This window comes from Plectropomus leopardus, chromosome 13 (assembly GCF_026936395.1).
Source record: "Plectropomus leopardus strain MGB_pleo_1.0 chromosome 13, ASM2693639v1, whole genome shotgun sequence".
Classification (NCBI taxonomy): Eukaryota; Metazoa; Chordata; class Actinopteri; order Perciformes; family Serranidae; genus Plectropomus; species Plectropomus leopardus.
Window position 1 is genome coordinate 16019731 of NC_142188.1, and position 27301 is coordinate 16047031.

A 27301-nucleotide genomic window follows, 5' to 3' on the forward strand; every position below is an offset into this window, starting at 1 on the left:
GTGTGAGTGCCTGGTTGAGTTGCCCAATTGCTGTAAAAAAAAAGCTGATGCTGTCTTTACTTCAGCATAAACACTACATTAGATCACTACTACATTAGATTACTTTTGAGACTGAATTATATGTGTTTTATCTTTATCTTATTTTAAGCATATAAATAAAGCCAATCGCTCTTTACTGAAAGGGATGGATTGATTTTATTTAGCACACTGAACTTGATTTACACTTTACCACACATTTTATATAGTATATTTTGTCACTAGATTTAATATTATTTTTAAATATTAACTTTTGTTTATTTATTTCATGAAGTTACTTTTTTGTAAGATTACTGTTATATTACATGATACATGATATTACATAAAATCTTACAAAAATTGCTAGGTTTTTTTGCATAACGTATTCTGCAGTCTGTAATGTTTTTATATGAAACAAATTAAACTTTGGTTACCCAAATGAAAAATAATCCATCAATGCCGAATATGTTAGTTGATACAAGGATTACTCTAACAGGGCAAATCAACCAGCTGATTGAGATGCCTGAACGGGTCATCTCGGGAAAAAAAGAAGTTGCTAAATATGGAGTCAGGAACACAATTTTACCAAAAAGTAATTTTTTTGCAAATGTATTTCTTAATGTTCCTCATATGGGGTTAACAGGAGACAAGTTTCTATATTACTGCTCACCCAGAGCTCGGGATCAACAACTGACAGATCTATTGTTGCCTTTTCCCATTTGGGTTTCAGTCTTATCATAATATCATGTGTTCTGGATCATCCATCAAGTTTTTGTTTGATACCAACTTAAGGCGACAAGGCCTGTTACGGGTGTCGGGGGCCCACAGGCGGTCGGGTCACTCTCCAGTTCAAAGACCCGTTGTCAAAAGTCCTCGCTTTCGTAGCAAGGCGTGCGCCTCAGCCTCTCCAAAATAATATGGCCAGATGGCTGCCAACAAGATGGATGGATTATAGGTGGGGTGACTTCAGCTTGACTTGGCTCTGTGTATAATTTCATACGTGCAGTATTTCAAAGGGCTGAATGAATGCATCAAAGGAGAACAAAGAGAACTCTCATTGAAGCACGCTCCGACAAGGTTAATACATATTGCATTGTGTTGGAGTGCATTAAATCAACATATGAAAAACTGTTCAGACCTCAGAACATTAGTGACGATCGAGGCCAGCGTTCAAACACGAAATGATGTACGTTTCTCTTGGCCACCTTGCTGTGGGCTTTCTCCCGGTGACAAGGCTTCTCTCTGTCGAGGCGGCAGGGGGAGTGATGGATGCTGCTGGGGCCTCATGTAGCTACATGATGGAGGGAGACTTTCAGTTGTGCTGACATCAGCTCTCCCGTTCACACAGAGGTGTGATGGTTGTTTACAGTGCCACCCCGCTGTCGCCGCCATGAGGCTCCTGCTGCTGAAAACACTACACTGAAATACTAATAAACTATCATCGGGAGCACGGAGTGACTGAGTGACTGACTGAGTGACTGATACCTCTTTCACAGAAAAAACATAAAAGAGAAAAAACAACATTTTCTGTTGGCGTAAATAGGTTTTCTGACCTTGCTCAGTGTTTAACAAAGGTCGCACGCTGTTGCTACAGCAAACAAGGATTACTATGGTAACCAGATGATTGCTATATGGTAACTCTTGTAAAATAATGATAATAACTCTCGCCGCCATCTCAAGCTATTTCTGCCACAAGTTTTGCAAAGGCCCATAATGGCACTGTGTAAGTACTTGCATTGCCCTTTAATGAAGTGACTTAAGAAAGAAAAGAAATTTCCAGTGAAGTTTCGCCACATCATCCATATCAGAGTTGGGGACATGAGTCACATGACCTTACTTTAATCAGATCATAGACTGCATAAGATTCAAACTCAAGTTGCAGATTTGAAGACTTGAGACCAGCTTGACTAACAACGATAAAAGACTTGACTCTGAATCGTATTCAAGACTTGAGATTTGACTTGAATTTGAGACAAGAGATTCTAAAACATTGATTTTTTTCTAGATTTTGAGAAATTCTGATTATTTTTTGAAATATGATTTGGTGATTACTAGTGCAGGTCAGTCACGGTCCAAAAGTGGGTCATGGGTCCATTTGGAAAAGACCGAAAGTGAGTCATGAACATATCAAGTTTGTAAAAAAAAAAAAAAAACACACACTTGTTGTTTACATTTTGTGAAATAAAATTAAATACATGGTAATTTATAATGTGTGGACCTTGAAATAATGACTAAGGAGAAATCTGGACCCCATGACTGGATGATTTGGGAACCATGGTTCTAGTGTAATGTGTGCAAACCTGGCAACCTACCAGGATGCAGCCGACCACCAACAGAGGCAGCTATCATTGAGGAGGATTGTGCACAAATAACAAAATTTGTTTTCAAGAATTATTTTGTCGATCAAGGTAGCAAGAGGAGAACAGCAAGGTCTGCATCCCAAAATTCAGTGACGCATCCACCAAAACATCCAAACTTTTTTCATGTTGTAATTCTGTTTTCACAGGCCATTGGAGTTACAGGGTTATATTATAATTACAGAGCCACAATCTTCATTGTTGTTCATTTACAAAGCTTGTTATTGATTGCCACTAAATGTCAACTAAGGTGTTAGCAGGCTGTAACAGTTTTCATTAATGTGAAAATAACTCCATTTTTCATGACCATGGTTTTCAAACTGATTTGAAGATGGACATATTTGTAGATCATCAGCATTTCATACAGCTTGACTTCTAGGAGAGACTGAACTTGACTTACTTGATTCTCACCACAGCAACTTGGGGCTTGAGGGTTGAGACTGGAGACACATGTATGACTTACTCCCACCTCTGGTCCATGCCGTCCACCTGTAAAAACAATACAGCAGTGAGCCCCAACCACATTCCTGTACACAAGGGCTTCAATAGACATAATTATGTCTTTTAGTTGTGATAAGAAACCAAATTGGAAATCTTTGGGTTTGAGTGACGCTGGTGTTTTTATGGTCATTTTGAGTCTCCTCCTGGTCATTAAGTTTTAACTTGATTAACATTAACATTTTGCAGGTGAAAGCCAGAGGGCCTGTGACACTTTGGGCCCTTGCACCTTTGCTCAGGAGGCCCATACAGTAATTAATCCATCCACAGTTATATTAAATGTCAGAAATCAGGTACAATTACCTTCTCAAAGGTATGATTTTAAAGTTGCTTGTTTTGTCTGATCACCAGTGGCTTTTGGCTTGATAAATTAGAAACAATTATCCAATTTGTTTCTCATTAATTTTCTTTTGATTTACTAACCGCATAATCAACAAATCATTCCAACACTAACCTCAACTTAATGGCAACAACACGATATGAACACATGAGCAATAATCTGTTGTGAATGGTTGATTGCAAGTAGAATCTGCACTGAATACACTATAAAAAGAGACTACTGTGTGTAAAAGTGATATAACTGATTGACTGAAAACTGGGAAACAAGGGTTAATATTTGGGACAAGTAGAGCAGATGCGGGGCACTAAATGGATCATCTCCTGCAGAGAAAAGGCCGAAGAGCACTATTTTAAAACAAGACAAGAGAAGTCTGGTTGAGCACACCATTGATTGTCTCTGGCTGCGAGAAGAACAGAGAGCTGAGAGAAAGAGACGGAGAGGGACAGAAAACAGATGATACAACTGCTGGCTTCTGGAAGCTTGAACAGCTTTTTATAAATGCTCTCTCTTTCTCTCTCTCTGTTCCTCTCTCTCTCTCTCTCTCTCTCTCTCTCCCTCTCTCCCTCAATCGTTCTCTCCATTTCTCTTCTGTTTTTTCGTAGTGTATGTCGACTAAGCAGTGGCAGATAAGGCAGACAGCCGGGGCCCCATGCTGACTGGCCCGACTGGCTGTGGGGAGCACAGAGGCAATCAATGAGTGCTCACAATAGAGCGCCAGCATCCAGATAGCTAACAGCTCCCTGAGGCCATGGGAAGGAGGTGGCGAAGAGGGGGGTGATACAAGAGGGGGAAACAGGAGAGAAAAGGCAGAGGAAGGTGGGTGAAGAGATTTTGCGCTTTAACACATGGGTGTCATAGGTTGTTTCCGCACCATATAGAAATAAGGAGCATGCATGAAGCACTAAAGCACATTTTCCTTCATGGTTGTTTATGTTCACTAAAGCATGTGTAACTCGAGGTCAACACTCAGCTCAGGAACTCTTGGCTGCCTCTGAAGCAGGACTCTTCAGTTATGAGATGTGAAGTGAAGAGTGGTGGTCCGATGCTTGGGGTGATGGCTGCAGTGATAGCGCTATTTTTAGTTGGCTTCTTCTTCCCCTCATTGTTGCGTGTTTGCATGCATCCTTATGTGTGAGCCTTTTTTTTTATATATATATAAACATTATTATGCAATGGAGTATCTGACCTTGGTAAGAACATGTGCCAGAGGGATAGAGCGAGAGCTGAGTAAATGTGTGACTACTTCAACCTCTGTGTCATCCTTGACTGCACAACTAGCTACCTCACTCTTTGCAGAGCACCTCACACGAGGACTCGGAACATTATTAATTTAGCTTATTCAGATCCATAGGTTACGTGCAAGGCTAGAAGGAAGGAACAGATGACTTTTGTTAATATCTTATGGTCAATATTCATCATTTAACGTTCCAGTGTGTAGGATTAGGGGGATAATATTGGCAGAAATTTAATTTAATGAGTATGTCTTCTAGAGCGTATCACCACCTGAAAATAAGAAACCTTGTGATTTCATTACCTTCGAATGAATTGTTTATATCTACACAAGGAGTGGGTCCTCGTCTATGGAGATTACTGTTACATGTTTTTAGCCCAAAAAAAATAAACCAATCACTGGTTCTAGACAGGGCAACTCATGTTTTTTTGGAGGCCACAGTAATTTGCAGCCCCTCTGTGAAGAGTGTCAGGAAAAAAAGATTTTTTTAAGGTGAAACTGCTTTAATCAGTATTTTTATTGGTTTATTTAACCATGCACCTTTGTTTTGAGGAGGGAAAGACCTCTGCGGATAATTCAGCCACTGGGAAAAACGTTCTGAACATCTGGATCTTTAGTTATCAGAGAAAAAAAGGTGAGCACACATTAGCAGGTGCTTTATTTAGTGTTTCTAGAGGTTTAAATTCAGACATCAGTTCGTTTTGAAGAGGAAAAAACCTCTGCGGACAATTTGGCTTCATGGAAAAAAAAACCCTTATTGTTTGGATACGAAATACGGTGAGCACGTATCCGCAAGAGTTGGGCTAGTGGCCCAGGGACATGCCAAACAAAGACGGAGAAATGCTGATTTGTCTTGTGAAACTGTTTTTTTAAGTGTTTTTGCCAGTTGTCTTCACTTTGTCTGTTTGTTTTGGAGAGGAAGAGACCTCTAGAGATAATCCTGCTCCTGGTAAAAACTTCCTGAACAATTACCACTAAAGGAATACTAACTGGGAGAAGTTTCTGCTGGTTGCAATCTGCAATCCTCACCACTAGATGCCCCTAAATCCCCCTAAATCTTACATAATGATCCTTTTACCCATCATGTTCAAAATAATTCCTTAATAGTTACAAAATGTGAAATTCTCATTCAAACCCATCCTCTTAACCTGCCATTTAAAACAACTTTAAGGCAATCTCTGCATTGTAACAAGGATCTTGTGACTGGGGTTAAAAAGGAAAACAGGCTGGCAGACAAGCCACCTAAGATCGAGCCTATTTCTCAGGATGACATTAATATAATAGCACTGGTGCCCAAAACAACTTTGTATTGATTCACATAACCTTTTAAGCCAATCGATTGCTGCACTCCAACTCAGAATGCTTAGGCATGGGCATGTTTTCAAGCAAGGATTTGTTGCAGTGTTGCATGTTAAATATTGTGTCTTGTAGTGTGTTTTCTGCTGATGTGTGAGTAATTAATCTCCATTCAGTTTTCTTATTCATTTAAAGATGCAGTGAAATGCTAAAAGTAAGTAATTAATCTCTTCTCTTCTCTTCTCTTCTTTTTATCTTACAAGAATTTTTCTGTTATGAGTCTCATGGTATCACAACTTAAATAGTTTTTTTTAAAAGATATAAATACCTTGTTATGATGTATGTCGCAACATTGCTGTCATCCTTACCATGCTGACTCATGCTCCCCTGGTTTCCAATGGTCCCATAATTCCCCAGCATAGTGGTCATGGTGACTCATCCGTAAACGCAGATTCTTGAGATCCATTTAGTATCTGCTGATCCTGGAGGGAGTTAATGAAAAAGCTGAGACACTATAAGGTTGTTTGTAATGCAGGTGTCAAGGCAACTGGAGGTTTTTTGGGGCTTTTTTTGCATTAAAAGGGTCTGGCTCGTCATGTGTATCTGCACTAAAAACATTTGCAGTGAGCATGGAGACAATGTCTGCTCCAAACATAAGACTGTAACAGTCAACACTCATGTTCATGTTCTTCTGTTAACTCAGTTCTTCTGTTGAACTACAGATATTAAAAGAATATTTGTGGGTTTTAAAGGTACACTGCAGAAGGAAACACCTTCTGCAGTGTGGCTGGTGAGATTTTGAAAGCAGGTGTTGGCCCCTCCCTACTTTTCACATTTAAGACCCTCTGATGCAGTTGAATTTACTTGTAAGAAAAACATGAATGACAATCATAAATGTTGTGAAGAATTTACATGTTATATTTTGGCTGACATGATTGTGGTACCTTTCATTCATATTTCATTCGAGATATACTCACAGTTTATGCTTTGTATATGGTTGTTTAAACTCCGCTGTATGACAAATGAACCTATGAAATACACAGGGGCACAAAACTTACATATACAAACCATAAGGTATACACAATCCAGATAATGGTGTTGGGAAAAACAATGCGTGTATATACATGTGAGACAAAGCTTTACCCATGTCAACCAAATCTGCTGGGGGGGGGTCTCACTCATTAAAGACTTGTTTTTGTCCACTTTCTGTCCAAATGTAAAAAGTAGGAACTATGAACAATGCTGCCTGATTCGTTTCTGGGTAACACACTTTTGACCCCTTTACTAGCTACAAGCAAATTTTCAGACAGCTAAGACTAGCACTAAGTGATAGGCCAGAAAATCTGCTTTTCAGCATTATGTTTTTTGTATGTGGCATTACTAAAAACAGTATGGTCATACTGAAGTCATACATGTAGTTTGTTTTCTTAGTTACCATAAAGGCGCTGTCCCCCTTTCCCAACTGACGCTGCTCTACTGTGCAAACTATTGTCTAAATATATTACACATGTAGCACGCAAAAACTGACTCAGACTTCATGTGGTCTATGGTGATAATTTCAAACAGTATTACTTAAATACATTTCTGTTTAGTCACTATCTGTCCAAACGTTTGTTAATACAAGGGTGATTGAGCTGATGGCACACTGATGAAAGTATTGCATTATTTTTATATTTGCAGTTTTATGAACTGGGTGTTAGCAGCAACAATTGTGGGCAAAATGCAATATTATGTTACTGCTGCTGCAAACCGAACATACTGCGGCAGCTTCACATGACAAGAATTTAACTTGTAAAACATGACTTTGCTTCCATCATGAAGTACGTAGACACAGGAAAGGCAATGTGTTTGCTGGTGTGATTAGCGCAACCACTACTACAGACATTTTTGACAATGGATCAGTTTGAAATATTGCAGTGAGTAATGGGACAGTCAGCAGCAGCCACAATGAGCTGTTAGATGAACATCTGTTTGCAACAGGCTGCACATCTCCAACTTAGGAAACCAGCTCCTTTCACTGTGCCCTGCCATCTGCAGAATCATGCCATGTGCAGCACAACATCAGATCATAGCTGCTCACAGAATGATGGAAAAATACCAATTATTGCCCGACTTCCATATTAAAACAACAATAGTGAATTTTGCTTTTCCAGAACTCTGTGACCTGAGGAGTTAACCCCTTTGAAACTTGAGCAAACTGGTTTGATTTTGTTCAGACATGGGGAGAAGGCAGTCAGCAACTTAACAACACATGGCTCAAAAAGTACCATGAAATCAGTAAAAAGCCACAAGGAAATAATCTGAAAATAATCACACAAAAAAGTAAAAAGCAAGCAAAAAGTAGTAAAAAAAGCAAACAAGAAAAATGTATTTTTTTCAGTAACATAATTTTAAACATATAATTAGACATAATTATAATATACATATATATTTTTATTTTTTAATTTTATTTTTTCTCCTATATTTGTTTTTTTTTATTTTATTTTAAAAAAGAAAAGCTTTTTAAACTAATTTTAAGGTCATTTTCTTGTCATCTTTTACTTATTTCTTGCAGTGTAGCCAAATCAACTTGAACTAAAATCTTGAAGATTGCCACTTTAACATTTGTTGAATACGCTTGTGAGTCATGTTCTGCTGCTGTACACTGTATTACTAGAACCAATAGTAATAATAATGACAATTTGCTAAGTTTAGTCATGATTACGATTACATGTATTTGTGATTATTTTAGACATTGGTGCATAGTTGCCTATTCAATATACTGGGCATTTTTTGCATGGTACCCCCCAATAAACACTATAATTACTGACTTGACTTTGGAGCATATGTGATTTTAAGACTTCTTTCATATGGATATTGTGGGATTGAAGGGTACTAGAGTGGAAGAGGGCATTCATAGCACTGCAAAGGAACACTAACAATGTCTGCTTAGCATCTTAACAACAGAATCACAGCCTGTAGCCTGGTAAAGAGCCTTAGCCACCTCAAATCTCAGTGATTATATACATTAACAATGACTAATCATGTTATACAACTTTCCACTCTCCAGTCCTCCAAAGCACTGTGACTGAGCTCACAACCTCTCGTGTGTCTCTGGAGGGCAAGTGTTTTGTGCCTTCAGAGTTCACGGAGGAGCCCAGAGCTGCGAAGCAGCAGGAGGAGGTATTGAATCTCCTCCAGAAAAAATAAATAACGCCCTTGTCTGCAAGTGACCGGTGCTCACTCCCAGACTTTCAAGGCAGCTCGAGTTACTGTGGCCCCTGACGGGAGCAGACAGGTTGTGTCTGAGAGAAATACCTTCCCACAGATGACATCATTGTGCAGGGAGGGCGAGCCAGGGAACAGCTCCGCCACAAGGGCTCAATACTCAATCATAACCTAAGATCACGTCCTGATCTTTCACTCCTAACAAGGTTTGCTGCGTGATTTTATCTGTGAGAACATTCTGTCTTCTCTCAGACGCTTTGGCTGCATCCTCAACTGATCAGGACCCTGATTAGACCTGTTATGTGTCCATGAAGAGGAAAAGCTTCAATCTTCCTTTATTAGTATTCGAGATGCATGAAAACATGACCTTAATTCCCCAGAGTGGCAATGCTCAGACAGCACAGTTCTCCATTTAATACAACCCACATACAGAGAGAGAGAGAGAGTTTTAGACTGAGAAATAGTGTGATCTAACAAGGCAGTAGAGATGAGTCTATTGTGTGGGTTGAAATTAGCTCCCACCACCCTGCTCCCAATGAGGGTGGTCTCCCCTGGGCGCTGTGGATGACATTACAGGGATTTGTCCGTGAAGATCTGACTCTATTACTGAAGATAATGCTCTCTGGTAGACAAGCACAGAGATCAGAGAGAAAAGCGCGTTGCTCAAACTTGTAATCATGTGTATCTCAATTATCTAAAATGGCTTCATCTATTCATCTACTTCGCTGATTGTAGAGCGAATCACAGAGAGTAGCAATCAGCATTTACCTTTAAACCTCCTCATGAGGTGTCCACTATTCTGGATGGATCTAATGGAGAATAAAAGTCAAAATATTTAAACCATTAAAAACAAGGTGATACCACAGAAGACAGCACCACCTGCTGGTTGTGTTGGGTCAGTGGTGTGGGGTAGGAGGGTTGGGGGTTCAGAAAACAGGATTAGTTATGGAATGAGACCAAACACATTCATGACAATCTCATCCAGATGCTGCTTGACGCCATCTCACTCACAGATGCTGGAAGTGTGATACTAGAGTCATTGAGTTTAAAGGGATAGTTCAGGTTTTTGAAGTGGGGTAGTTTGGACTTATTATCCTTGGACAGTATTCTACACACCGTAGATATCAGTGAGCACGCTCCCAGTTTGGAGACACAGGCAGGAGTCCAACATGGAAGCTAGGTAAGCTACTGCTGTGGAGCCATCAGCAACAAAACTCCCACCCCAAAGCGTATGCTATATTTTGAATAATTTCACTATTTAACTTTGCTGTCGGACAGTTATTTCCAACTGGAAAATGAAGCTGTTATATCGTTTTTTTCAAAACCAGAATCCACTGCGAAAAAGTGATTTAACATCACTGAACACAGGAGCTGCTGGTCTACCACTGCGTCGATCACTTTGTTTTTTCTGTGTTATTGTGTGCATAAGCTTTTAAAAAGGGTTAGCTCAGATTAACCAAAGTCGCACAATAACACAAACTAACTAACTGATCTGAGCAGCGGTAAAACCAGCAGCTTCAGCAAACTAAAATGACTGTTTTTGTTAATGGAGTCTAGTGGCATAGATTGGGATCTGAAGCTGTTGACAGCTTTCCCATTGAAACAGGCCATCTGATGGAAAGGTTAAGCAGTGAAAATACTCTCAGTATAGCATACACTTAAACTTCCCAGTACACTTACACTTATAGGTGGCTAAAAAACAGGAGCGGCACAAGAGATCATTCCTGCCAAGTGCAACAAGACTCTATAATTCATCTGCCTTTGCAAGAACCAGCTAAATCACACTGACTTGACATGCACGTTAAGGGACGACCGATATTGGTTGCTCAGGGCCGATACCAATTATTAGTCGTTAAAGAGGTCGATAACCAATATTTGGAACCGATATGCATTTACATTAAATATGAAAATCTTTCTGTCAATTATTATAATATAACATAACAAACTCCAACACAAAACTTTGTTTAAATGCCTTTAGCAAATGAAACATAATCAAAACTTCCCTGCAAATATTTATAATAAAGTCAAGTGAAAATTTAAATAAAAACTGAATAAATAAAAATAGCTCCATAAGGTTTTTTCATAGTAAAAGTTCCTCCCATGCTGACACTTTCTTTGCACTTTTTAATGAATTCATTTTATTGGCGATCATTAAAATAAACGCTGATGGAGATAATTGGCAAAATGCCAAATATCGGCCGATAATACAAGCTGATAATCAGTCGCCCCCCCCTTTTTTTTTTTTTTTTAGTCACATGGTTTTAGTCACCGTGTTTGCATCTGTTGTGTTTTTACTGTGTTTTAATTTATTACTGTAGTTTTATGTGTTTATGTCATATTTCATTTCTGCGATAATCCAATTTCCCTTCAGGGATTAATAAAATTTTCTGTCTGTGTGTCTGCCCATCCGTCCTTTTATCTTCTGTCTAAATACGTTTTGTTGCTGACCCCCATCCTCAGCAGTACACTGCATATCGTTCTGTAGTCTGCTTTTCCAAACTAGAGGCATGCAGACTAACATAATATACAAACTATGGATAAGTATTCAAACAACCCCACTTCAAAAAATCCTAAGTATCCCTTTAAAGAGTTGCCGAGTCAAATCTCCAGTCCATCAGTGTCACCAAGATCCCGAATGCTCCAGTGGAGATACTCAGTGGCTAGCAGCAAAAGGGTGCTCATGTTCCTTGACACAACACATTTGCAGTTTTCCAGCAGTCATTCATGCTCTCACTCTGTTGCTGACACCCCTCTGTGATATGACGCAATAAGTGGTGTTTTAGCTGTGCAAACATCTCAGCGAGAACGGACTCTGGACCTCAATGACCAGCGAGCTGTAAACCTCCCAACCACCACCCACCCACATGTTGCCACATTCGGGACCTACTGTACACAAACACAAAATGACTCATCCTTGTGTAAGAAAGGCACCACCCAGATCACTGTGGTCTGTGTGCGGTGTCAGCGTGCCTGTATCTACACAGCCTGTGCAGCACCTGACCCCACACTCACCTCACCGCTGCTTCCTCGTCCTCATATCCTAATACTGTTTGGAATGCGTTGCCCGGCAACGGTCTCCGTAAACACAGCACCTGGCAACTCTGACAGGAAACCTCCATAGCTCTGTGGAAAATTAGATGCCATTACTGTGTGCACACCCATTTGTCCAGATAACTGGATATCTGTGCTTTCTCTGTCCACCTCTACTCTTTGGTTTCTACTGCAAAACACTGACGGTCTTGTGATTGCGTATATTTTTTTTAACAACTGTGGTGATTTTCCAAACAATCAGCGACCTAATCTGTGTTGGTTCATGAACTATCTCCTCATTACTATAAGCAGCCATTCACCAATTAACTCCCCCTCTGATTTGCATTACAGGGGTGGCCAAGAAAGTGCCATTACTGGACCTCCATGCTGCTTACTCTGTCCCATCAATTTCCTGTTATTGTTGGCAGTTGAGCTGAAGCCCCAGTATTGATCCCTCACCTCGGGAGAAGATAAGGTGGGGAATCGAGATGGATTCCATATCTATTATCTAATGGAATTCCTCCTCCCAGAAAGGGCTATGGATTTTCTGCCATTGAAGCTGTGAAAATGTGTGTCTATGTGGGGCCTCTGCTGTGTCTGCATGTGTGTGTGAGTGTGCTCTCTCCAGACGCAGAATGACGCTTTTGTAGGATGGATTAATGCGGTAAGCAGAAAACGATGGAAAGTGGCACTGAGGCTTTACGGACTGTTGAAGCATTCAGGGAAATGCACTCTCTATGAATGTGTATTGACCTGCTGCTCTCCAAATGGCCCTCTCAGAGAAGTGCACATACATAGGCTCTCATGTGTGGAGTATTGCATCAAATAGTGACACACAAAGTGGTGCTGTGATGGGGGTTTTCTTTGGACTGTGGCTTGTACATCAGACGGGTACTACTTTCTCATACAGCACTGTTATAAAGGGTTAGAAGCTGAACTAGTGGTCTTATTAATGATTAACAAATCATTTACTAAGGCTCAATAGATAAGCCTCTAATCCTTTATAAGTAAATTGGCTTGATTTCTTTCAAAATCATGGGAAGAAGATGACAAGCAACCAAATACAAAATGGCCAGAAATTTGTAAGAAATTAAAATATAGTTGCAAGAAAATTGCATGGAAAAAGGTAAACAGAAAAAAGGAATAAAAATTCAATTAATTAAATTATAATTAAGAGAAATATAAATATTTTCTTGACATTTTTCCCCTGTTTTTGATAATATCTAATAATTCCCCCCAGCTAATTTTCAGATCATTTTCTTGTCACCTTTTCTGTTACTTTTTGTAGTTTGCAGGACAATTCTTGCCAAGTTGCTCATTATATTTTTTCCCATGTTTCTGAAAGAAATCAAAACAGCTTTCTTGGATTTCAGAGGTTTAAATGCTAGTGAAATGCGTCTGAATGCGACACAAGAAAACTGATGTAGATCCAGGTGTTAAAGGGTTAATAGGAGCAATATCTGGGCAGTCAAATTGAAAAAAAGGGGGCTGGTTATAAGAGTAACATTCCTTTGGAGGAATGTTTGTGTCCACCTGATGAATGTATGTCCAATATTCACTCTACTTTTATCGCTGTTTTGTTCTCCACCAACCCCCGAGGGAAATATCTGCCTCTTCAGCTGCTAAATGATCCACTATGTTCACCAGCAAACATTGAAGTTGCAGACAATAAAACAAAAAGCTGAAAGATGCTAAAACGCTTCATAGAGCTGCAGAGTCCAGTGAGAATTATCTGTTTTTTCAGCCTAATTTCTAATTTCTAATTCTAATTTCTAATTTTTTCAGCCATAAAAATATGGATTATAGCAACTATGGATTGCAGTCCTTTTCCAGGAGGTCAAAGGTCAAATGGTCAATTAGAGGGGTCTATCAGATTAACAAACAAACCAAACAAACAAAAAACCCTACATAAAAACGCAGTACCTATTTATAGTAGCCCATTTCTGCCGGTGTGAAGAAAAGAAAGTGATATTGTAAATAATTATAATGAGAGGCTTTCTCAAAATAATGACGTAGTATCTCAAATATAATGAAGTAGTGAGTCAAAATAATGATTTAGTACCTAAAAATAATGAGAAAAGTAATCATATTAAGAACTTTCCTGGTTATTTTGAGATACTAAGTAATGCTTTTCACATGGTAAGTCATTATTTTAAAATACCTAGTCATTATTTTGAGATGTTTACTCATTATTTTTAATACCAAGTCATTATTTTGACATACAAATTATTTTAAGATAGTATGTTATTATTTTGAGTTACTGTTATCACTTTAATGAACTAACTAATTTGTTGAGAAAGTTCCTCATCATGTTCAGAAAATGTCTCATTGTTTTGAGATACTAAGTTATGATTTTTGATAAATGAAGTCATTATTTTGAGATATTGGGTCATTATTTTGAGAAAGTTCCTCATTATTTAAATTTTAAAGTATTTATATATGCTAAGTCATTATTTTGATATACTATGTCATAATTTCAAGAGTTTCTCATTAAAATGACTTATAAGATCTTTTTTTCATCACACTGGCAGAGATAGGCTTCCATACCTATCAGAAGTAAAACCATTTCTCAGAGAAAAAATAACTTCAGCTGCGACAGAGCTGTATCTATGACATGATCAACATGATCACTCTTCACTTACACCTTTTCATTCTTTGTTTCCTTCTTTTGTTCCTACATGCTGCATGCTACCTTATCAGAGCATCAGATAAGCTGCAAAGATCACCCTCTTCCTTAATCACACAAAGGCACAAGCTGACCCCGCGCAGATAGCAGCTCTGATTTTCAATATCCCGCAGACATTAAAAAGAATTTCATCTCCCACTCAGCGAGTACACAGGCGAAATGGGAGATGCTGAAACCATAATGTTTCTGCATCCAATTATGATTTGATTATCTTCCCCCCCAAAAAATGGACTCTAAGTGGCAAAAAGGTGTTAGAAATAATGAAGAATCAACATACCATCACTGTGATAGCTGTGTTTCTAGTAGCTCTGCGGCCCCAGAATACACACGATAATATTTCACAGACGCTTAAATCGGTGTGCAACAGAATGCAGGTGCGTCTATAGTGTGGTCTGGGACGATAAGTCCCTGTGTAATCAAGCTGAGGCACAGTAACACATATGGTGAATACAGTCATTCTGAGCGACTGCTGATAAGACGCTGCCTGCTTTACACCACACAAGGGATGACACTGGAGTGTTTTGTGCATGCAGTCAGGGGAAGGGAATTGAAAACCTGCTTTGATTACTATATATGAACAGTTGTGCAGCAATGGTCTTGTTACAGCTGAAGGATGGTTAGCCTAGACTGTATTGAACACACATTGCACAAACACACACCCCTCTGCGGCTCAGGCTAAAACCCAGAGACAGAAGTCAGTCCTGTAATGGGGAAGGTGATAGCCTTAGTGGGTAAATGAATGTCAGCAGCAATTAGAGGCCCTCGTAATAGCATCTAACAGAGAGGCCACAGCGCAGACAGGTCAGGAGTTTACCATGTATCACCAGGATTACATCCTCACAGAGCAGACACTTTCAGCCAAGGACGTCTCGAGGGCAAAGAGACAACAGGAGAGCACACAGGCAGGGGCTACGCAATATGAGACCAGCAGACTCACAAAGAACAGACGATTAATGTGCATATGGCTGGGACTAATAATGTGATAGTAAAGCCACTACACATGGATAATTCCCTGAAGCACTAGCTCGATGTCCTTCATCCTCACTTGGTACTTGTATTTGTGATTGTACTGTTTTGTACTTTTTTTTAATATATTTCTACAAATATAAAGAAAGTAAAATAACTCATCTACACTGTGGCTCAAATGTGTGTGTAATGTATCCATCAAGTTGTGGAAAAAATTATTTGTTTACACCATATACTGCATCTAAAGATAGACGACATAACAGCTCACCAAAAGTGAAGCCAAAACATCTTGATCACTTGATCCCTTAACGTGGAGGTCATAAAACTGCGGCCCCTCTATGTTAGTGGATGGGACATAGTCAAAAAAAAAACAACTCATCAACTCAAATTAATTTTTCCCAAAATGGTTTATATTTTTGTTTTCAGGTAGTTGTTATCACCCTGATGCTTGCTCACCTATTTTTTTTGTTTGTTTTTGGTTGTTTTTTAATAAGTTTGATGCTCAAAACAGAGTTGGATTTGACGACATGACTGACAGCTGTGAGTGCCAGTCGGCGTGCTTGTGTTGCTTGGTTGGATGGGTTTGTAAGTGGGAACTTGATATCATGGAGATAGCTGTTACCTAGACTGAGTCCAAGTGACACTGCCAGCCTAAGAGTGCAGCAGCTTAATCTGGGATATTTCAGCTTCATTTTTGTACAGAGGAAGTAAGTGGAGACGCATCATCCATCTTCATATACAGTCTGGTATACACTATTACATTCACCTCTGGGGAGCAAGAATTTGGTCCACACAAGGTTAATCATTGATTTCAGGGTTAAAATTTGGTTTAAAAGGCGGTGCCCCCGTGGTTCAGGGGTTAAGAAGCTAACCATGAACTGCAATGTTCCTCTGGTTCGTGTCTGGTCAGGAGCATTTTTTTTATTCATCATTTAAAGCAGTGATATTCAGTTTACAGCCCATGGGCCATAATCTAGTCTACAATAGGGTACTAGGTCGCTTGCCGATGATTTTCTAAGTCACAATAAAATATTGATACACACTTGAATTTTATTTGTTTATTTTTTCGTACTTTGAATGTAAATAACGTTCAAGAGTGAATTTAAAAAAGGCATCAAAAGAGAGCTTGTTTATCAAAAAATGTACAAGAAGAGGATCCCTCAGACCCCCCGACAGAGGTCTGGGATAAGCTGCAAATGTACTCAAATCCTAGAAACGCCCCTATGCACACCGGACCTGTGTGGGGCTACTGTCAACTGATTTGCAATGACAGCACCTATTGTTAAAAGGCTGAATACAGGTATTTCATATATACAGAGAAATAGTATCAATATTTGTTAATTAACTGGTCCTGTTCCTCCTGTCATTTAGCCAAAGTGGGCAAAGAAAGTGTCCCTGTTTTAAAGGCTCAAACTGTAAACATTTTTTAAAGGTACCTTTTGTGTTGCTAAGGTTAAAACAAACCTCAAATTATTGTTCTATAAGTCAGTAAACTTAAAAATTCACAGTTTTATTAGGCTATTTTTTTTATCTTATTGATTAGTGAAAGTTTCCCTTCATTATAAGCAAATACAATAAAATTTGCCATAGTGAAAAGACAATGTCACCCCTGACAAAAATCTATATTTTTTCTTTATTGTTGCACAACGTTGTAATTAAAGAAGAATACTGGCTCTTACAATACAAGTACTTTTTGTGACTATCTAGAACCTATTAACATGGTGGTTTTCTGTAAAACTGTTTGTGAAAGTGTGAATACATGGTAAAAACACACAAAATACAAGGAAGAAAAAGAGAAAATAAAGGAAAGGAAGAAAGAAAGAAACAGAGTGGAGTAAAAGGTCTTTTGCTGCATATTCAGAGGTTTTCCCATGAGTCCGACACACTGGGCTAATCTCATCCCATGCTGACACTGTGTCTACCAGCAGAGAGGAGGTTCAGGGAGAGAAAGAGGAAAGCAGAGAGGTAGGGGGAGGATGATGGGAGGTGTGTAAAAAGGGAGGAGGTGGAGGGGTGAAGGGAAAGAGGTAGGAGATGGATGAAGGGTCTGAGAAAATCAGGAAGGTGGTTAGAGACCAGTAGCCGATGATTGAGTGGGATGACTGCACGGAGGTAAAACCTCAGAGAGGATAAAGGAGGTGGCTGAGACGACACGTTAATGCTCTCCATCCTAACAAGTTCCTCCCTAATTCAAACCAGGGAACAGCACCAAAAACAATAGCGCACAATGCATATGAATTCCAGATGATCAGACAACCTTGAAGGAATGTAAACCTGTGGTGCTTCAACTCTGCATTTTCTATTCTTCCTCCTCAACCAGATGATTTGTGTGGCTGTCATCACTGAAGTGTGTAGGAGGCATTGGTTAAAGATGGCATCAAGCTTAATTAGATATAATTATCCCTCTCTCTGTATCTTCAACCTCAGAGCCAGACACGACACGCTCCAAACACATCACACAGCGCCCTCTGTTGGCTGGAAGAGTCCCTTTTTTTCAGAGTGTTTACTTGCAGTCAGTGGGGCATATGGAAAGTGGAGAGGTTCCAGTTTTGACACCATTAACTTTAATATATTTGTCCCTTGGTGCAAAGTGTCTGAACACACTCTGTACTCTGGCGCCAGGCAGGATAGTTTGTCACCTCTCTGAACATTTAAAGCTGACTGTGGCTGCGGAGGAGGAGAGGGTTGTGTGCTCCAAGTGTAACAAAATGCTATCAGGCTACAAAAACCAGCAGTGCAGGAAGACTAACATACTGCATCCTCAGAGAGCCACCAACCATATGCTAGAAAGTGTGGCTGTGTTAGTGCAAACATGTGCTTTGACTGTGAAAATGAAAATGATTAATCTTCACTCTGTTTCCTCTATGTGAACAGGTTCCCATTCTAATTTATAACTACATGTTTTTACTTTTAAAAACGATTTATTTCACATTAAAGTTCCAGTGTGCAGGATTTAGCGGCATTTGCAGGAATGAAACTTCTCCTGTGTGCCACATGTGTGGGAGAACCACAGTGGCTGATGTGAAACCGTGAAATGCTAACGGCAGGTATCCCACACAATTTCATGGAAAAAATTTCCAAACTTTTTCATGATCTTTCAAGCAACCCATATGCACATTAAAATTTCATGACTTTTCGAAACCTTTCAAGGCTTTTTACGAATTCTACTATTTTTCCAGGCCTGGAAAATGGGATCAGGAGATTCCACGACTTTTCTATAACTGGAAACCCTATAATGGCCTAATTTAGAGCCGGTGTTTGATTTGCCCATTCTGGGCTAATCGAAAACAATGTGGTGGACTCCCTGAGGAGCTGCTCTGTATGTGGATATAAAAAGCTTATTCTAAGAAAACAAAAAAACAGTCAGATCGCCTTCTAAACTTGCCAGATAACACTGCTTGGTCACTGATTTCAGCATCAGACACTGACATCAAAAGTCACTTTCTGCAGCAGTATGATATGTCACTGGATGGCATTAGTTTGAAATGCTGCCAGCGACGTGAAATAAGGAGCTGAAAAGTTTCTATAGTTGGGCGGGGCAGGACAGGGTGGGGCGAGACTCTGGATGGGTCCTACAATTCCTGGACTTTCAACCATGAGCCTGCTGTTTGCCTCTAATATGAGCCAAACCATTATGTTTTATTCTTTTTCAAAACCTTAAGATATGCATTTGTTGAACAAGGACATAAAAGAAAATAGTTTATTTTGATAATGACTGCATGCATCTACACGTACATTTTCTGCAAAAACGGATGTTAATTTTAAAAAACACACATATATTGACATGCCGTCCTGGAAGGTCAACAACAAATTCGGGAAGATATGCAGTGTGTCATATGTAGAAGTGAACAGCACTGACCAGGCGGCAATATTTAACAAGTTGGGATGAAAATGTGTTGCAAAAACACACAGACCCTCAGTTTCAGGTGAGTATAGTATGCCCCTAAATCCTAAACCCTGGACCTTTAAAAACACAAACAACAAGGATCTAATACATTTCTTATCGTCTATGAACTCTAAAAGTCTCACTCTCCTCACATTACTGAGCTTGCATGGGAAGATTCAAATATATTTGAGGAAATACAGCTGAGGAAATTGCTTTGCACATTTGCAACGTGCAAGTACATATTGACTGATTAAGCAGCACATGTCTATAAGGGTACTTTAATGCCTCAAATTGAACTTTCCAATATGCTCGCAGATGAAACTGTTTGCATCCTATAATAATCTCCTGTGTCCATAGCAACCATGTTTTCTCTGGCACCAAGGAGCTCAGGTGTGGCACACTGTTCCTCCACACACACACACACACACACACACACCACGCTAATGTCTCCCCTGACAACAGAGCACAGCTTGCATGGAGTGAATGAAATGAACACCAGAAACATCCAGCAAACTGTTACATCAACCCTTTCTGGCAAAGTCCTCCCACCACATCTGCTTTTGTTATCGGCTCAGAGGAGCTCCCTTCTGTTGGGTTCGGGTTCGAGGGAAATCTGCTTCCCACTATACTTTTTGCTTTTTCTCACCGTCAGGGGAACAATAAAACACACGAGGCAGGGGATGGTTAAGACACGCATGGTGCTGCTGACACACACCACAGTTAAAAGAGAAGTAGAACAGATTTAACCATCTGTTGTTACCTGTCTGCAGGTCAGATTACAGAGGATTTCAGGTCAGTGTGGACACAGGACAGTGAGCAGTGGTGGAATGTAACCAAGTGAATTTACTCAAGTACTGCATATTTCCCATTTATGCTACTTTAAAGATTTACCCCGCTACATGTTTGTACTTTTACTTCACTACATATATATGGCAGTTTAACTTAATATACAAATTAAGATTTTGATAAGTTTATGAAATATGATGTTTGTTATGAATTAAATTATCCAACAGTTTATGCAAATGCAGTAATAATCAATTAGCTGATTCATAGAAAATTACTTGCCGATGATTTTGATAAACATTTAAGAGTTTTTCTTTTATCTGAGTAATTCTGAGTTTTGGAGGTGTTATTGCTATTTTTTTATTCAATTTTTTTTTTGGGATGTTGTATTTTTTCTTTTTTAAATACTTTAAATTTGGGGGTGTTTTTTTTATTTTTCTAAATAATTTTGAGGTTTGGAGGTGTTTTATTCTTTTTTTTATCGTTTTGAGGTTTGGGGGTGTTTTTTTTCAAAGATTTTTTCTGAATTGGGTTTTTTTTTTACTTTTAACACTTAAAGTACATTTTCGTGATAATACTAAAATAAAGGATCTGAATACTTCTTCCACCACTGACAGTGAGTGACACTCAGAAGATTGATACTGTCTTGGCTAAAAGGGTCTGTGTCACACAGAATACAGAACATTATATTATAATGCTCCTCGTGTCTGTTTGCCGATACGACCTTGCCTGTCAAAGACTCCTAAGTGGAATAATTGCTTGTACAACCTTCAGGAGGTTGTGCATGCTTGTCCCCCATTAGATTCAAGCATTTCTGGACAGCACATGGACAGTGCACATTACAGGCGGTGTCTTTTCCCTCCCTTCTTCTCCTTCTCTCCACCTTTAATCTCTCTTTCCAATCTCTCCATCCCTCGCTCTTTTTATGAGAACTGTCACATTCATTCCCCTTGCTCTTCTGCCGCCAGTGAAGTCCCAGCCAACCGCCAGTCTTTGCCTTGGGGTGTGTGGTGGAAGAGCTTTCATTTATTAACGATTATATCACTAACACAAACCAGACCAAAGAGCTCCTTTTTCTGCTGATTGAAACACAGGAGCAGCACTGGTCATCAGAGGCAACAATGGAAGTCCCCACATGGTTGAGATCTGATGGCTTCAAAATGAATTCTCTGATCAATGAGTCAGAATAGAAGAAAGAGACTTTATATTCGGCCGGCATGCTTGTATCCAAAGTCAAAAAGCCACAGGTTAACTGGCACACTGTGATCAAAATGTGTGTGTCAGATGTTTTTTTCTTGTGTTTGTGCATGAGACCAGTCTGACATGAAATCTCACACAGCACATGAAAGAATGCATTTCCCTGCTGTTACCTGCATCCACTGGTGTGCAGCAGAGGCTTTTTAAACTGGGGACCAAACATATGAGGGACCTGTGGCAGGTGAAAGGGACAGGTGCACGCCACTGAAAACAGGTACTTAGTTATTGTAGTTTGGCCAACACTGCCTGCAGTTGCAGCTGCGTCAGTGGCTGTGACACATAGCTCATGCAGGCCATAAAGAGACTTATAAAGGTGTGCTGAATTTAGGGCGATATTGTATATTAAGTATGTTCTCTTTAGATGATCTCTTCACAAGATGCCACTAAATCCACCACACACTGCTCCTTTAAAACAGTTGGTGCTCCATTGCTGCAATTTGTGTCACAAACTACTCTCTTTCTCCTGGTAACTCAGTCAAAACTGAACACACATTTATGACACATATAACTGTAGATTCAATCTGACTTACCCTTTCTGATGATATCCTTAAGTTGACGTCCAAAAATCTGCTTAGAAATCACCAAAACAAAAAACTCCTTATAATTTCATGAACTTGCTTGAGAATCTTTAGGATTTTAAGTTTGAACTCTGAATTTTTAGAGAAATCCAGTCATTGTTGTTTGTACATCCACGGTGTCTTTGTAAACACAAGCTACTAATATTCGGCATATGTTTAACAGCGCCACTTTGCCAAAATTTAAACAAATATAGGCTACAAGAAACAGGGCTAATGTTGTAGCCCACCGTGTAACTCGCTGAATCCATTGCAAGGGTATATTTCCTGTTTACATCCCAAAAAGCATTATGGGAACTGTAGTCCCCAAAATTAGATTACCCCCAAACAGAAGTAACACAATAATAGGCCGTCTATACAAGACAAAAAAATAAATATATTTATTTTTGTCTTGTATGGATGGCAATGGCCCCCATAAGGCTGCTGTCAGTGTTTATTAACCCTTTGAAACCTGGAGCAACATTGCTTTTTCTTGTGCTGTGTTAAAATGCCTTTCACACGCTATTTAAGCATTGAAACCTGAGCAAATTGGTTTGATTTCTTTCAAAAACATGAGAAAAAAGGCTATGAGCAACTGTCCCACAAACAAGAATCAAGAAAATGACCTGATTTTTTTTTTTTTTTAAAAAAGGGGGAAAAAATGTTCATAAACTACATATATGATTATTATGACCATATATCTAAAATAATGTTAATAGATTTATTTTGCTCATTGCTTTCTTCCCAGATTTTTTGAAAGAAGTCAAACTAAATTGCTTATGTTTTATGTCCCAGTCATGTCCTGTTTTATAAAAAAATTCTCTGAACTGCACAGAAACATAGCAACCTCAAAACATCTCAAGGTACAAGGTACAACTGTGCATGCATATGTAGCAGCCAGTTGCTCCTCAAAACATCTCATGGGACTTTTAGAATTTAAACATTTTGTTTGAGCCTTCGAATCATTTTGAAAGGACCAGTGATTTGGATAAAACTGTTGATGAAAAACAGAGTGACTGAAACTGAGCACAAATTGCCCAACATGTAACTAATTCCAAACATAACCACTGATGCAAAATGGTGATGGAGTAAACATGTACTTAGTGTTTTGGCGGCCTGTCTGGTCACACTATTACATTACTTACCAGGCAAAGGTGGAGCCAACACAAAGACATGTTGGCTTGCTGGCAGACTGTCTGGTCTAATGGCTGCTCTGTTAGCCTGCAGTAATTCAGCCCAGCTCCCCTGTCTCAGCAGCCCTCCATCTGTCATTGGAAAGCCTCGGCGGTCCCCCAGGTGGGAGCGTTGTGTCAGCCTGGCAGGGTCATTACCGCAGGGCCTGGGAGTGCCGCTGGTGCAGCCTGCTCCTCTGCAGTCCCTGCCCAGCTCTAACCCCTGCCAGGTAGCAAGATCTCACACAGATCTAATGTATTCACACTAATTAAACTGTGCCAGGCACCACAAGCACCCAGCTGTTAAAAGATAAAGACCAAGTGTTTGTATAAGAGGATGGCAATGTCATATTCTTGTCCCCAATATCACCTGGATCACCTGGTTGTGAGAGAAACTACTGAAATGTGTTGTCCCTTTAAATATCTACAAACATTTTCTTTTGAAATATGTTTTCAGAGATCTTTATCTTAATTAGACAGTAAGGACAGTCAGGAGCTGACAGGAAATGAGGACAGAGAGATGAGGTCATAATTTAACCAGGGGCGTAGTGGCATGAGTGCAGCAAGAAAACATATGCGCAACGGCGTGCAAACTCCTGCCACTGGGTATTGCTATAAGAAGTGTAGCGATGTGCCCACAAAGGAGCACAAAGAAGACTGCAAGCAAGCAAACATGGACATAAACTAAGAGCGATGTATAACATTAAAAATCATTTTTTTTGCAAATGTTCTTCAATAATGGAAAACAAACCATCAGAGCCATGTAGGCATAAAGTAGTAAACTTATATGTTACCTCACAAAAACCCTCCACAAGCTGCCTTTAATCCGACATATAGCAGAGAAAAGTAAATCAGATAGTGACCGAAAAGGTTTAGGCTGACACCACAACTTATTATGCCGACCCCTCGAAAAGGGGCAGCTCACCCCAAAATCAAAAATTTATATTTCTCCTCTTACCTGTAGTGCTATTTATCAGTCTAGATTATTTTGATGTGAGTTGCCACGTGTTGGAGATATCGGCCTTGTCTGCCTTATCTCCAACATAATGGCACTAGATGGCGCTCAGTTTGAGGTGCTAGAGGAAGTAGAGGTGCCAAAAAGATACATTAGAAAATCCCAACAACCATGTCTCTTTGCTGAAAGTTATTATTCAAGATAAAATGGTCAAGATAATCCATGCTTCCATTGCTAGCTGTCCTAGAACCACTGAGTTAGGTAATGTTACGCTCAGCCATGAGGGACGACATTAATGTTTACATCTCACACTGATGCAGGCTTCCTTCTGCATGGTGATACGGTTGGCGAGTGCATAGTTCAGTTGAAAGAAAATAGCTCATTAAACTGCTCACAAGAAGGTCTGTGGATTATCTTGAGTAAATGGGTCATGATTTCTGGAAAGAGACATTGCTGTTGAGATTTTAAAATGTTTATATTTTGAGCACCACAAGGCGAGTGCCATTTAGTTCTATTACATCGGAGAGAAGGCAGACATCTCCATGGCTGTTATCTCCAACACTTGCCAAAACACCCAAACAATCAAGACTGATAAAGATCACTATAGGTAAGAGGACAAATATGTATTTTTGATTTGTGGGTGAACTGTCTCTTTAAAGCCTTTTTGAGCTTTTTCAATATATGGTGATAATCTAAAGAGATGTTACAATTTCAAAACCATTCACATAACAGAAAACATGTACATAGAGAATACTTACAATTAACAAGAATGGATTAGTTTAAGCTACAGTTGAGTTGAGGTTAGGCATCACAATAGTTGAAAGGCTGGAGTAAAGGCTTGTTTCAGAGGGTGCAAATTGATGGGGAAACATACCCTGACACAGCAGGGGAATGGTTTGAGGTCTGAGGAAGATGTGAAAGGAGTGATGGTGGTGAGAGTGGTTGGTGAAGAGCAAGGGGGCAGATGAAAAGGAGGACACAGAGCAGTAGCAAACCTGAGCAGTGGCAATGAGAGCTCAGTCCTTTGATCCAAGCTATGGCTGTGAGGAGGCACATCATTTGTAGCTGTACATGGAGTGGTAGAAGGCTGGTGATGGTCAATTTGCCCTATATAATTTGTAAAAAAATGCTCTCTCTTGTTATATTTCCAGACTCCTCAACCAGCAGCCCCATACCCAGGAAGGTCCTTCTTCCATATTTATACAAAATGACAAGTAACCATCAACAAGTCAAAGAGGAATATATATGATGTTTTGGCCAGACCAGTGGCATCTATAAATGTTGTGTTTCTTGGTTCATTTAGCCAAGTTATGTCATAAAACCAGTCTACTGTGTGATGTCAGTCATAGCAATTGATGTGTGTACAGAAAGGTGACTGAGAGTCGTTGCAGTGCGGTTGCCTGGTTAACACAGTGGAATGCAGTCGTCCAATATGTTGGACTGCTTATTAGTGATCTCCTTCCAGAAGTGTTGTACGGGTGGATAGTGTGCCAGATTGCACACAAGTAATCATCTAAAGTGTTAAGGGAACAAAGTGAGCAGGTGTTTGATTGTGAGGGATCCATTTGGGACAGATTTGAGTCCAGAAGTTGGCAGCAGCCATGATTGAGAGATATTTTTTCCCTATTTTGTTTGTCTCTGTTGTTGAGTGGTTTTAGCTCATAATTTGGGTTTACTCTGCAGTTATGGGCACTTGGAGATTGTGCTGTTTTATATTGAGTTTTTTAATGGTACAACAATTTTGACTTGTAGATAGTAAAGTTACAACTTAGTACCTTTACCATATTTCTGGACTATTTTATATATTATGACATCATAAATATATTATTTTGCAGTAAAATTTGATATTTTTGCAGCTAATTTAAGAACTAATATGTCTCCAAATCATTTATTTTCATATGCTATTTCAATTTCTACTTTTTTGTTTCAGCTGGTAGTGTTCCTGGCTGGATATGCAGCGTGACTGCTTCTGTTGACTTGCCTTTGTACACTGTCCCAATGATGGTCTTACCACATATCGCGGCTGACCCACAAGCCCTTGCCTGCCAATTTGCATAAATCACAGTCTAGATCTGACAGTTACTAGGCAGCACAGGCGGGGAGATGCCCAGCCCCCGTGCAGAAACCAGGCCACCAACCCAGAGAATGGGAGGCCTGCCTGCCAGAGTGACAAATGTGTCCACAGTCTACTCCAACTGCCTCCTCTTGTGTGAAACTCGTGTATGTATGTGTGCATGTCGGCATCTGTTGGCACATGCGTGGGTACGCCCCTGCATGACATGACAAATAAAGGGTAAAAGATGCTCCAGGGCTCAAAATAAAGCTGTGATATACTGAAATTAATCTGATTTTTTTAAGTACATAAAATGATGATGTTTACTGTTTTCGTATCATAACGTAATGTAATGTAACATATCGTATTGAAAATACATGAATGAAAATAAATGCAAAGTGATTTTGCTTGATTTACCAGTATTGTGAGAATAATATAGTATGTTTTGAAAGTCAAGTCGAGGGCTGTTTAAAACTGGCCCCCGGGCCTTTGGACAGGACTGATCTGCGTCATTTATTTGCAAAGTCTGTTCCACTACATCTGGTTGCATTTTGTTTTTAGCAATACCAACTTTCCATTTAAGCCAAGTTTCTTTGCCATATTTTTTTTGTTTTTCTCCAATTTCAGGTGTTTCCACTCATGTTTTTATATGCAAATTGATAATGTGCATAAAAACAAGTGAATGGAAAAGTGCTTTACAAGGCCTGGCTTTCAGCCAGCATTCAACTTCATTGAGGTCATTGTGGGCTCCATGCACACCCTACTCCCACACCAACTTGGAAAACCATTTTTATATGGACCTGGCTTTGTGCACTGCATCACTGTGATATTGAAACAAGGAAGGGGCATTTCCCAAATGGTAGCCAAAAAATTGGAAACACACAGGTGTCTAAAATATCATTGCATACAGTACCATTAAGATTTCCCTTAGTTAGAACTAACAAACTGAGCCTAAATGATTAAATAGAGCTCCAAAACAAAAGCACAGAAAGGTGCATTAACAGGGTTTTCCAGA

The 27301-nt window shown here is 39.5% G+C and overlaps 1 long non-coding RNA gene across 1 annotated transcript; it reads right to left on the reverse strand.

Annotated features, from left to right (window-relative positions):
* Nucleotides 1-388: 388 nt before the first annotated feature.
* LOC148187684 (uncharacterized) lies at nucleotides 389-22344 on the reverse strand. Its single transcript, XR_015778548.1, has 4 exons — nucleotides 22083-22344; nucleotides 6106-6219; nucleotides 2773-2861; nucleotides 389-1306 (listed from the first exon to the last, which is right to left on the reverse strand). It is a non-coding gene; the product is annotated as an uncharacterized LOC148187684 (long non-coding RNA).
* Between the last annotated feature and the right edge of the window lie 4957 nt (nucleotides 22345-27301).